Here is a 14,361-nt window from a genome sequence, read left to right on the forward strand (position 1 = left end):
GATACTATTAGCACGTGTTGGTTATTTAAAATGGCCGACTGTAAATGTCTCTAGTATGTCACGACATTACATTAATGCGAAATTATTTGTGACTTTATTTTAATAATTGATGTATAATTGCAATAGGAATAATATTATTTTGCATTTATTTAATGTGCATAATTATTGCGTGTATTCGGTGCGCATGCGTAAACGCTTTCCTATGTTCATGGCAATCCAAGATGGCCGCCTGTGAATTTCTCTAGTCGATGTGCACGTGTAAGGGCTATGCTATGTTCATGGCGGTCCAAAATGGCCGCTCGCGAATGTCTCCGGTAAAAGTATAGCGACGCGTCCTTAGTTAGCTTAATACTGAAATAATTGTTCGTTCGTCGCTTAGTTTCCTCTATTTTAGCGCAGTTAAAATTTTTTTTTTTTTTGTGACAATGGTATTGTTTGTGCAATCATTACAACGTTTATATACTGTGCGCCGCCTTAATGTGACTTTGTCGTTGTTTCACATCTGTATAATGTAATTCTAGAACTAATCTATATATTGTTAATTAACATCATTATTGTTTACAGGTTCTACAATTCTAATCCTTCACCACCGAGTACTTTATTTCGAACAATTATATAAAGCGTGTTGGGTATTTTCTGGTTCTTCGCTACATTTCCAACACTTATCATGATTATTTTTACTTATCCTAGAATTGTAAGTATATATATATAGATATATATAAAGCACTATAAAATATCTGTATAATAGATTAGTGTTGGATTATTTGTTATGATGTCATAAATTTCCCTTTGTTTTTCAGTTTCCTGTTGCCGTCTTGATTGCCTCGGCAATGTCTGGTTCAGTATTGTATAAGTATCTGTCTAACTTTGTTATGATGTCGTAAATTTCCCTTTGTTTTCAGTTTCCTGTTGCCGTCTTGACTGCTTCGTTAGCGTTGGCTTCAATGTGTATCTTCCGATGTGAGTAACAAGCTTCTTATTATTGTCCATTTTTATTCCAAGATGACTTATAACATTCTTCCCTTTTTTTTTTTTTTTTTAGGTTATGATTGGTTACCTTGGTATTTATTATCTTTGGTATCTTCATACCGTTATATATTATGTTTTGCGAAGATGGATCTGTAGCAAATCCTCGTGGAACTCTTTCGTGTACACTTTCTTCTACGATAACTTGTTGTATATGGAATTTGTTAACTTATAAGGTACCCTTTTGTTTGCTAAGACCATTCCGCTAGTTTAATTGAGATATTGTGAAGCTTTAACACTATTATTTTCTTCCATATATACATATATTGAAGCAATTGTGGTTAGTTTGTCCATTCGTTGACAGTTGTATACTATGTTCTATGGAGTGGGTCCACAACTTGTTTTGTTTCTTTTATGATGAATAATTATTCACGAGGTATCTTTCCACTTTTACTGTTTTGTAATTATTTACTGGATTACTCATTTTATTTCTAAGGAATGATTGAAACGCAAATGCAATATTCGACAAGCAATATTACGCCATATATTACTGTGTTACATTTACTTTTGGAATCGTTCTGGTGGTCTCTTTCGATGATGTGCCAGTTTTAATTTATTCAAGTGTACTGTTCGAGGGAGTCCTTTTACTTCAATCTTGACGTTTTGATTTTGCAAAATTTCTAACACTTTATATGGTCCAGTATATTGATCAGAGAATTTTCCTTTACTATGTTCTTTTAGTAGATATACCAAATCTCCTGTTTTAAAATTTTGAGGGTTGATTCGTCGGTCGTAATATTCCTTTGATCTTAATTTAGATTTTATCAAGTTTTCCCTTGCCATTTGCTGCACGGTGTTGATTTTATTGAACAAGTCTGTGAGATATTCTGCGTATGTTGGTTCCATGTTTTCTTCGATTATCACTTCACCAGTAGGTTCTCTGGCCAAGTGTCCAAAAACCAATTCATGTGGTGAAAATTTCGTTCCTTCGTGTACAGAGGTGTTGTAGGAAAACATGGCTAGTTCCACCCATTCGTCCCAATTTCTGGAATTTTCGATATATAACTTCAGGTATTCTGTCAATACATGGTGAGATCTTTCGATTGAGCCGTTACTTTGTGGGTGATATGCCGTCGTGGTGTATTGTTTAATGCGGAATCTTTTTGCTACTTTCTTCATTAGCGAAGATGTAAAGTTCGCTCCTTGGTCAGTGAGAATAGCTCTCGGCGACCCGAATCGACAGATAAATCGTTTTACGAAAGCATCCGCTATCTCGGCTGAAGAGATTCTTATCATGGGGATCCCGATTGAGTACTTTGTCAATAGATCTTGAATAGTTAGTATATACTCGTTTCCCTTTTGAGTTTTTGGCAACGGCCCAGCGATATCCATACTGATTTTATCGAACGCTTTACCTGGTGTGTCCGTAAGTATCATTGGTTGCTTCGTTTTTATCCTTGTGAGTTTCTTCAATTGGCACTCCTTGCATGTCCTTACATAATCTTGAATTTCCTTTTTCATATTTTCCCAATAATAGTGTTGTCGTATTCTCAAATAAGTTTTAGTTATTCCTTTGTGTCCTGCTACAGATGATTCGTGTTTTTCTCGTATTATATTGCTTCGTGTTTCTACTGGTGGGGTAATTACTTCCCCGGTACAAATGGTAATAGTTATTGTTTTTTCTATGAAAACCTCCTTTAATTTCCTGATTATGTGTCGCCAGGGTATCTCTTCTAAATTTCCTTTGCTAATGCTGAAGGAAGTTAGTTGTTTTTCGTTAACTACGTCCAACAATGATTTTAATGAATTTAATAAATTTTCTGGTGTTATTGAAATATTTCGATTTTCTTTTATTGGTAGGGATACGATGTATTTCCCGGAGTCATGATTCAACCTTGCTTTTTCCAACATTAAACTTTCATAACAAGGCAATCGCCCTGCTTCCTTTATCTCTAAGGCTCCTTTATCTATCGGGGTGCCATATATATCTATGAATATTATTTTATGATCATTCACTCTCGTAATCGAGTCTCGAGTTTCCGAAATTTTTAGTTCCGCAAGTATAGTAGGTCTCGCGTCTCTTTCTTGTTGTTGTGTTAGTTCTGGGATTGCAATGGAGGGTTCCTCTTCGCTTGTTGTATCACTATCCTCCTTTTCTTGGTTGGATATTTCTTCGCCTGTTTTCGCATCGAGTTCAGATAATGCTTGATCAAAGTATTTTACGGGGGTTTCTTCTATGGTAAAATGTTTCCGGGTAAAAACTTTTCTTCGTTTTGTAGAGTCTTGGGATTGAGACAAGACACGTGGTTTAGCTTCAAATATGGGAGAGTCTTCGGTTGAGGTGTCTAATTCGAATCGTTTTGGGGCAGGATACTGGATCGGTGAATTTTCTTCTCTCCTCCTGATTGGTAGGCAGATCTCCGGAGGGTTTCTAGACAATGCGTCCACGTTTGTGTTTGCCCTACCTTCTTTGTATAAAATGTCAAATTCGAAGTCCGACAATTTTAATTTCCATTTCCAGATTCTTGAAGTAGGGTCCTTGATAGAATGCATCCACACCAAAGGTTTATGATCGGTAACAATAGTAAATTTTCTTCCGTACAGATACGGTCGGAAATGCATTGCGCTGTAGACGATTGCTAAACACTCCTTTTCGATAGTGGAGTTTTGTTCGGCGGAATTTAATAATCTCGAGGCATATGCGATTGGCAAATCCTTTCCAATCGGCCCCTGACTCAGTACGCCGCCTATTGCATATCCTGATGCGTCTGTGGTAAGATTAAAGGGTTTAGAAAAATCTGGATATTGTAGAATGGGTTTTGTCATTAATGCTGTTTTTAAATTATTAAACGCATTTTCTTGATTTTCTGCCCATTTAAAGGGGGTATCTTTCTTCAATAATTGCGTCAATGGTTTTGCGACTTTGGAGAAATCGGGTATAAATCTTCTGTAGTATCCTGCCAGTCCTAAAAATTGTTTGATGTTTTTTACCTTTTTGGGTCGTGGAAATTTCGACACGGCTTCGATTTTCTTTGGGTCAGGTTTTACGCCATCTTCACTAATTATATGTCCTAAATAATTTACTTCGTGTCGTAAGAACTCACACTTATCGGGCTGTAATCGTAATTTAGCATTCCTTAGTCTTTCCATTAATTTGTTAAATTTACTTTCGTGTTCTTGAAGTGACCTCGAATAAATTACAATGTCATCCAGATAGACGAATAGTTCTATTCCTTGCAGTCCGGATAATACTGAGTTCATCAAGCGTTGAAATGTTGCTGGAGCATTTTTTAATCCAAAGGGCATTCTTTTGAATTGAAAGTGTTCGTACGGTGTCGAAAATGCAGTTTTATGGGCATCCTCCTGTGACATACGGATCTGATGGAAACCTGATGCCAAGTCAAACGTAGAAAAGTATTTTGCACTTCCTAATTGATCCAATATTTCTGTGATATTGGGGAGTGGAAAAGCATCGCCGATCGTTTTATCGTTCAGCTTCCTATAATCAATAACTAATCTCCAACGTTTGTTTCCTTGCGAATCGGGTTTTTTCGGTACGATCCATAACGGAGAATTGTATGGGGATATCGATGGTTCCACGATGTCTGTGTCTAATAATTCTTGAATTTGTCGATTTATTTCTTCTCGGTGTACTGGTGGGTAACGATACTGTTTAGTATTAACTGGTATATCATCCGTTGTAATTATTCTATGTTCTAGAATTCCAGTTGCTTCCAGCGTCTCTCCTGGAATATGAAATCTATCTTGATTATTACGAATCAATTTTTCGACGTTTTTCCTTTCCTCTTCGTTCAAGTGTTCAAGTCGTAGTAATTCAATTATTTTGTCAGACCTGCTTTCCTTTGTTTTTAAAATTGTATTACACGCCGTACTAGGAAGCGGGGTGAGGTTTTCAAATTCTTTGATTACCATTGTTGGTGTCGTAAATTCATAATCTCTTGAAGTAGTATTTATTATTCTCAGATAACCTTTTCCTTTATGATTTCTCACAACTGCATTACCAAAATAGATCCCCTTGATCGGCTCGATTTTGGGAATAAATCCCTCTCTTATCTCTGGATTTGCGATATTAATTGACCATGTTATCGAACTTCGTTTCGGTACGATTATTTTTTCTTTAGTATCGAAGGGAATATAAATATTTCCCCATTTGATATGCCTTTTCTCGTAATCCAAACGAGCTTTGCATCCTGCAAAAAATTCGGATCCTAAGATTCCGTCTTGATCAATCAGCAATGAGTCATCAACTACGTGAAAAATGACTGGATGGCCTGCGACCTGTATTACTGTCTGCCCTAGGGAGACCAGGCTCGTTGCCGTAATTCCTCTCACTTCAATTTGTTTCCGTTCGTCGATGATAGCTGAATCGAGTAAAGCAGGTTTTTTGATAATATTGATTTCTGATCCAGAGTCTAGTAGTAAACTTGTCTTGGTTTTTAAGTCTGGGGAAACTATTCGTGCAGTTGGGGTTGTTAGAGAATCGTTTAATTTTATTGAAATGATCCGAAGAGGTCGTCTTCCGCATCTGAGTCCGGTTCCTGGTGGTTTTCCCTCGTCTGTTCCTTCCGTGTTGGTTCTTCCTTTTGGCCTTGAGATTTCGGACTCTCTGTTTTTATTTTCGCGTGGCTGTAAGATGGTTCCCCCACAGTATTTAATGGTTGTTCCCTTGATTTTACAGTCGACGTTACGTTCGCTTTGTTCCTTGTTACGGATTGTGGAGTCGATTTCGCGGGGGCAGCTGCCCTTGTTCTCTTTATTACCATAGGCGCCGGCCTCCTTGTGGCCGCTTGCACTCTTGGGCGATTCGAAAATTCGTCCCTTCGTGGCTCGCCCCATTTCCCCGAAGGACGTGTAGGGTTTCCCGACTGTTCTTGAGCATAGGGTATAATTATTCCAGCATCTACCCGTGCTTTAAATTTATAACAATCCTTTACTAAATGCCCAGGTGTTTTACAATAATTACATGTTATGATATCCTGTTTTGAATAATTCTGTGATGGAGGTTCGGACCTTCGATCCTGATGATTGTTTCTGATATTGTTATTAGTAGTCAAGGGTCGTACGTTGTCGCGTTTGTAATTATTCAGAAATGTTGGTCGTTGGAGTCGCGTTCTATCGTTCATTTGTTTCACTTCTTGTGTTGCCTTAACGGCTTGGCGATACGCCTCTTCTAAAGTGTGGTATCCTGCTATCTTTACGCGTAAATACACCTCGTTTGGGAGCCCCTTAACGAAAGCTTCCCTCGTTTCCCAATCTATTGTATCTTGGATGTCCGGTGATATCGTGCCGTACTCGCTTCTTTCTCCGTCCATTATCGCTAACCTAAGATTTCTAACGCGATCCATGTAATCTAATATATCTTCCCCAGGTCGTTGGTATATCGTTCCTAATTCTCCCTTGTACTCGTTAAGAGATTTCTTTGGGCCAAACAGATCCTTTAATTTGTTCCCGAAATCGTTCAAACTTATTAGTTCTGTGTCTTCGACGGCGAGAAACGCATGTCCGCGAAGCTTATTCATTAATAGTTTTACTAACTGGGGTTCTTGATGCCTAGGAACCATGTTTCGTGCGCGCTCGCATGCTCTTAAAAATTGAAATACTGAGGGTCGATGTCCGTCGAATACTGGTACTGACTCGATCGCGTCTTTTAGCTTAATCGGTTGGGGATATCCACCTGGCTGTACTGTTTCTTGTTGGGTTGCCGGCGGCGATGCAGGTGACTGAGGTTCTCTTATTGTTTTGAGTTCGCGTACGTCTTTTTGTAATTCGTTCATTTTTGCAATCATATCGGTTATTACTCGAAAATTTGCATCCCACGTTCTTAGTTTTTCCGACAATGTCAAAAGCGTATCTTCATCCAATGACTCTAATTTGGTTACCATTATTTTTCAGATATATATTTTATCAATGACAGTAATAACTTTAATCCTCTGTGGAGCGTATCCCACCGCTGCCATCAAAAATTTTACTCTGTTACGTTCTGTTATGTTCGATTTGATTGTGATATGCCTTCCGTGTTAGTCTAGACTAAATCCAGATAAATTTTTTTTTTTTTTTTTTTTTTTTTTTTGTTGTGTTATCTTAAGTTTAATCGGAAGGGGAAAATTGAAATGGTATGATTGTTTATGAAATATTAATCGAGATGTCCGATTAATATGGTAGTTGCTGCCACCAGAAATAGTCTGAGGACTATTTCGAAGAATTTCCTTTTATTATTATTATTTTCTTTAAGTTGGGAGTGTTAATGTATGATGGGTATTGTTTGTCTATCGTGTCTTTTGGATTCCCAGTCTGGAAGTGCCTCTGTAAGCACCTTCTTGCCTGTAGGAAAACAAACGTTGTACCTTCGTCTGTCGTGTCTTTTGAATTCCCAGACTGGAAGTGCCTCTATAAGCACCTTCGTAGCTGTAGGAAAACAAATCTTGTACCTTGTCAGTTGTGTATGTTGAATTCCCAGACTGGAAGTGCCTCTGTAAGCACTTTCTTGCCTGTAGGAAAACAAATCTATGTACCCTTGTCTGTTGTGTCTTTTGAACTAGGTGAGAGTCTATTATCTACTAACTCGTGTTTAATGGGTAGCGTTGACTTACGTTTGATGCAACTGGCAAACGAATTCCACCTTTCGGCTAACCTGCTATGCGCAGGAATACTGGCACTGGAGAGGATTAAAGTTATTAGGGATAGACAATTGGCAACGTATTTATTTCGTCTGACAGAGTTATGTTGGTTTAACTATATTTTAATTTATTCGTTGTTAGTTGATTCGAGGTATGACAATATCAGCAATAAGTATCGTCGGATGCAAATGTAGATATATTATACAGCGATGTACAATAAATAAATATTCTAGCTTCTAACTGGATAAATTTTACAAATGTTTGGTAGGATAATATTTATTCGTACCAATAAGATTAATAACAAACGCTATGGTGTGATGTGGGCGATGGCGAACGAGATCGAAAGGAATGCGCTTCGCAGTGTTCGGAAATTGGTGAATTTGAGGGCGAAAAACTAGGTGGTGAACCTTCGTGATTTGACTCTAATTCTTCTCGATGCCTCCTCTCTTCCTTTTTTATTTCTGCAGCAATTAATCGTTTGTACCAACGTTCGGCTCGCTTTTTGCTGAGGTGACTTTTATCTTTACTATTCTTTCTTTATTTCGTCATGGAATTATAATTCGTTCTTGACAACAAGTAAAGTCGTAAATGAGTAAATGATTATTTTATTTGGTAACTGAGTTCACTGTAGACAATCAGTGTGGCTTTCTGGGCCTCACCCAAGGGTGAGCAGTCTGCTAACGGTGGGAAGAGGAAAACGAAAACCTTAGATATTTTCTGTGACGAAAACACCGTAATCACTGGTTGATACAGCGAACAATTGTAAACAAAATAGATCTAAAGCTGATTGAGTTTATTCCAAACAATTCATTAAATGTTGAGCAAGAACGTTTATCTCAATTTTGTAATTATATTCTCTGTAAACAATCCGTGTGGCTTCGTAGGCCTCGCCCAAGGATGAGCAATCTGCTAACGGTGGGAAGAGGAAAACGAAAACCATAGATGTTTCCAATGATTGAAAACACCGTGATCACTGGTCGATACAGAGAATAATTGTAGTGAATTCAAGATGTTCGAATGAAATTTTATGTGAGTTATTTACTTGATACTTCTATCTGTCAACTATAGCTGCCGACGGATACTTTCGTTTGAAGACAACTTTGTTCAATTAAAAGTTAAAAAAGAAAGGAAGAGGGTGTACAATTTCGAATCTCCTACCTTGTTTGATTTGTGGAGTCGATCAGGTATGAGTATGGTTTGGCGATGTATCGGTTTAACAATTAAATTTTCTTTCGCGATTAGTTACACGATGTTTCGGATTTTCGAACTTAATTAACAATTTTATTAAACGGAATTACAATATGTACTAGATTGTTTCTTTGACGGATCGACTTGTGAATGAACAAAAGAATAAATGAATCACCGAATCTCAAGTTAATACCGAACCTTAAGTGCAATACTCTTGCAATACTTTTTAAGTTAAACTCACTGTTTCCAATTAAGACTGACTTCTGACGGCTCTCAATTAAAACTGAACTCTAACTACTTTCAACACTACTTTCAATTAAATTCTGAACTCGGTAAAACCAGCTCTGACCTCAATTAAAACTGCACTCCAACAACAACTCTCTATTGAGTACTGAATCTCTATTTATATTCTTCCTAATTGTCACGTGACCGATTATTTCTTTTGTAATTGTACCATTACTACGTGACAATTTATGAATATCGTAACTATCTATTTCCGCTGGGGTTCTTGTTTTCTTGATTATCTCACCCTTTGCTGAAATTTCGTCTTCTTGATCATCTCACGTTTTGCTTGGTGTTAATGATATACAAGGTGCTTGAAAGAATGTACATGTTGCAGGTGGTCGTATTTTGCTGATGCTGCGTCTGCGTTCTTTCCATGGCCTTCGTTACTGATACCAGTGGAATGTGCCGGTCGCGTGGCTGCTTGCCCTTGCTGAGGTTGCATTTTGTGTATCACTTGCATTGTTTTGGTTATGTTTCGCTTGGTCTATGTATGATTTAGTAATGTATTACACACATATATATGTATATCTTCAGGATGTAATTTTCTAATAGGACAGACAATTTAATAAATTTTATGTTTATTATTAGAATATCGATCTCATATACGTATATATGAATAATAAACTATGTTTAATAAATTTTATTAAAGAATTTCCATTTTCACTGCACTGTGTGTTTGTTTCCAGGTATACGAGTTGATACTTGCGTTGTTTGTGTATTGCGGTTTTCTATGTTTTCGTTGCGGCACGTGCGGAGCGTGGGACGTGACACCCCCCCTCTTGGAGTTCAAATTTCCTCCAGAAATTTGACTGATTGTGTCCTTCAGCTCATTTAGAGCGGACGTAGTTGTTGGTTGTTGGTTGTTGATATATTGTATCGTCTGATGTAATTGATACTCCGTGTGGTTATGTTTGATCTTCGACCTTGTGTTTTCCCTTGATGTACAATAGCAGGTGAGTGACCGAGCCCCATATTGCTCCGAGTAGTGCGAGTTCGCATCCGTAAGTTTCGCGTAATTGATATCCATGTATAACTATGTCAACTATTGTTTTTATTATTTTCAGTATTATGAAGATTCCAAGTATTGCTGCGCTGACCGTTCCAAATTCCATAAAGCCAATCTATAATTTCGATGCAGTATTCTTTGCTAGTGTCGTTAGTGCGTTTTCATCCATGATTCCCAAGATATTTACCGTTCCAGGGACGATTACTTTTCCTGTTGCTCCTCTGGCCAGTGTGTTTAATATTGTTGTTTTCTCAGCTGGGAACATGACGTGGTCTCGTAGTGCATCCGGGTCCCTTTGGGTATATATTCCGCTTGTGGCCAGTGATGATGGTGCTGAATATTGCCATGTTTGGCGTGTGTCTGGACGGAGTTCTTGTGGTGCAATTGCCTCCATCGGTTTTAGTACGAACTTGTGCCAGAGTCCGTCGATGTAGTATAGTGTGGGTAGTACTGCACTACATTCTCTATGATTTCCATGTTGAGTTAGGATGTGTGTCTTTGGTGTTAAAAATGCGGTGCGATTTCCTTGCTAACACCTTATGTCTTTACATTCTAGTGTTTACAATATGAGTTTCAAAATTTATATATATATGTATTTATGTAGATTTATATATATGTCGGATGCACGTCAGGATTGGGGGTGGGGGTGTTCGGTGAATCTTCGTTGGAATTAGCCATAGGTGCGGTGTAACAATGGTTGAGTTTATTGACATAAATTAGGGAGATTTACAGCGTCGATAGATAATCGCAAGGTTTCGATATTCGCGGCACTATGACAATGGTCTCGGCTCCGGCAACGTTTCCGCGGTCAACGGATACTGGACTTTACCCTTCGTTTGCGTCTAAGTTACACTATATGTTAGATCACGGGGGCAATTATTTCGTATACGAAAGACAGGTCGATTACTGATGAGATCGCACTAGAGAGTGACTCTCCGTCGCGGTGACGCTGTCGAAGAAAACTATGATGGGTGTGCCTAAGGGCACGAGATCATCAGATTCGCGGAGAAAAGTCTTCGTTCGAAGGGTGAGGGAAATTGACGTTGCTGTTAATTGGTCAATTTCCATGTTGGTGGTTAGAGAAAGATATTAGCTGTCCTTGGGGAAAGTTGCTAGCGAGAAGCATCGTTCGTGGAAGGATAGATTTCTCTTATCTTCCCGTAGTTGGGGCACAGGCCATTTGTCTATTTGAGAGACTTTGTGTAATTGAAATTTAATATTCGTAGCGGGTCCTCGACCAGCTAAACATATACTGTGAAGATGCGTTGGCATCTGGCAATCGTCTTACTCGAAGGACAAAGTCTGCGTGTGGCGAACCACGGGACAGAAATCGTTGAAATGTTTACCGTCGTGCCCCGTCCCAAGTATTTCTTTTAAGGAAAGCTATAGAGTTACTTCATGCCTCTGTTAGACAAAACGTTCATCCCTTGACCGCGACTACGTTCGGCGACCGGTTGTCGCCTCGAGCCCGAGCTCACTATCATAAATTTCGAATAAGTACAGTCGGATCGAATTACAACAGTTTCTTAGTGCGGCTATGATGAAATCTGGATTACAGCGCTAAGGGGGTCCTCCCACCGCTCCAAAGAGGAGGCTCCGGTGTTCTTTCATCTCCGACATGTGTGTGTGTGTGTGTGTGTGTGTGTGTGAGTGTGTCAATAAATATAATGGACATGCACGAAAATTATATGCTTTGTTATGAATGTTGATCGTTTTACATAAGTATTCATTTTGTGTGTATATTATTGTTATTACGTTGTATACATATTATATATGTATGTATATACATAGGGAAAGAGTTTTAGTATGTTAATGTTTGTTTACAATTGTACGTATGCATGTGTTATGTATAAATGTGTATGTATGTTTATGTGTATGTATATGTATTGGTATATGCATTTATTTGCGTGAGTCGTCGATGCCAATATTTTGTCGATCGGTATTCATCATTTCTTCTAAATCCATTCGCCGCGGGTAGTTAAGGGTTTAATAATTTTATTTAATGTCCTGATCCGTGGTTTGTTTCTCATAGTTAGTTCCCATCAATTTAAATTATTCTTGCGTTACGTTGTATTGATCATTATTTTATTCCTTCTTCGTTATGATCTTCCCCATTTCTATTATTATTTATTAAATATTCATTCTTTCATTGAAAATATGATTTATTTTGTAACGCATAAAGATACTATATGCACGTGTTGGTTATTTAAAATGACCGCCTGTAAATGTCTCTAGTATGTGACGACATTACATTAATGCGAAATTATTTGTGACTTTACTTTAATAATTGATGTATAATTGCAATAGGAATAATATTATTTTGCATTTATTTAATGTGCATAATTATTGCGTGTATTCGGTGCACATGCGTAAACGCTTTCCTATGTTCATGGCAATCCAAGATGGCCGCTCGTGAATGTCTCTAGTCGATGTGCATGTGTAAGACCTATGCTATGTTCATGGCGGTCCAAGATGGCCGCTCGTGAGTGTCTCCGGTAAAAGTATAGCGACGCGTCCTTAGTTTGCTTAATACTGAAATAATTGTTCGTTCGTCGCTTAGTTTCCTCTATTTTAGCGCAGTTTTGTTGTTAGCAACTTTATTGTTTACAGGTTCTACAATTTTAATCCTTCACCACCGAGTACTTTATTTGGAACAATTATATAAAGCGCGTTGGGTATTTTCTGGTTCTTCGCTACATTTCCAACACTTATCATGATTATTTTTACTTATCCTAGAATTGTAAGTATATATATAGATATATATAAAACACTATAAAATATCTGTATAATAGATTAGTCTGTCCACTATCTTGTTTACTAAGACCGCTTCGTTAGCATTGGATTATTTGTTATGATGTCATAAATTCCCTTTGTTTTTCAGTTTCCTGTTGCCATCTTGACTGCTTCGGCGATGTCTGGTTCAGTATTTTATAAGTATTCGCGTAACTTTGTTATAATGTCATAAATTTCCTTTTGTTTTTCAGTTTCCTGTTGCCTTCTTGACTGCTTCGGCAATGCCTGGTTCAGTATTCTATAAGTATTCGCCTAACTTTGGTAGTGGTCTTCTTGTAATTGCGTCGACTTCAATGTATATCATCCGATGTGAGTAACAAGCTTCTTATTATTGTCCATTTTTATTCCAAGATGATTTATAACATTCTTCCCTTTTTTTTTAGGTTATGATTGGTTATCTTGGTATTTATTACCTTTGGTATCTTCATACCGTCATATATTATGTTTTGTGGAAATGGATCCGTAGCAAATCCTCGTGGAAGTCTTGCGTGTACACTTTCTTCTACGATAACTTGTTGCATATGGACTTTGTTAACTTATAAGGTACCCTTTTGTTTGCTAAGACCATTCCGTTAGTTTAATTGAGATATTGTGAATCTTTAATACTATTATTTTCTTCCATATATATATATATATTGAAGCAATTGAGGTTAGTTTATCCATTCGTTGACAGTTGTATACTATGTTCTATGGAGTAGGTCCACAACTTGTTTTGTTTCTTTTTATGATGAATAATTGTTCACGAGATATCTTTCCACTTTTACTGTTTTGTAATTATATACTGCATTACTCATTTTATTTCTAAGGAATGATTGGAATGCAAATGCAATATTCGACAAGCAATATTACGCCATATATTACCGTGCTACATTTCCTCTTGGAATTGTTCTGGTGGTCTATTTCGATGATGTGCCAGTTTTAATTTATTCAAGTGTACTGTTCGAAGGAGTCCTTTACTTCAATCTTGACGTTTTGATTTTGCAAAATTTCTAACACTTTATATGGTCCAGTATATTGATCAGAGAATTTTCCTTTACTAGGTTCTTTTAGTAGATATACCAAATCTCCTGTTTTAAAATTTTGAGGGTTGATTCGTCGGTCATAATATTCCTTTGATCTTAATTTAGATTTTATCAAGTTTTCCCTTGCCATTTGCTGCACGGTGTTGATTTTATTGAACAAGTTTGTGAGATATTCTGCGTATGTTGGTTCCATGTTTTCTTCGATTATCACTTCACCAGTAGGTTCTCTGGCCAAGTGTCCAAAAACCAATTCATGTGGTGAAAATTTCGTTCCTTCGTGTACAGAGGTATTGTAGCAAAACATGGCTAGTTCCACCCATTCGTCCCAATTTCTGGAATTTTCAATATATAACTTCAGGTATTCTGTCAATACATGGTGAGATCTTTCGATTGAGCAGTTACTTTGTGGGTGATATGCCGACGTGATGTATTGTTTAATGCGGAATCTTTTTGCTACTTTCTT

General features: G+C 37.5%; 1 long non-coding RNA gene and 1 pseudogene across 1 annotated transcript; one reads left to right on the plus strand and one right to left on the minus strand.

Moving 5' to 3' along the window:
* The first annotated feature begins 264 nt into the window (after window positions 1-264).
* LOC126922434 (uncharacterized) lies at window positions 265-929 on the plus strand. Its single transcript, XR_007712752.1, has 4 exons — window positions 265-511; window positions 565-694; window positions 801-837; window positions 903-929. It is a non-coding gene; the product is annotated as an uncharacterized LOC126922434 (long non-coding RNA).
* Window positions 930-9,982: 9,053 nt separating this feature from the next.
* On the minus strand, window positions 9,983-11,703 carry LOC126922764 (uncharacterized; annotated as a pseudogene).
* Window positions 11,704-14,361: the final 2,658 nt, after the last annotated feature.

The sequence above is a fragment of the Bombus affinis genome, chromosome 12, assembly GCF_024516045.1.
Source record: "Bombus affinis isolate iyBomAffi1 chromosome 12, iyBomAffi1.2, whole genome shotgun sequence".
NCBI lineage: Eukaryota > Metazoa > Arthropoda > Insecta > Hymenoptera > Apidae > Bombus > Bombus affinis.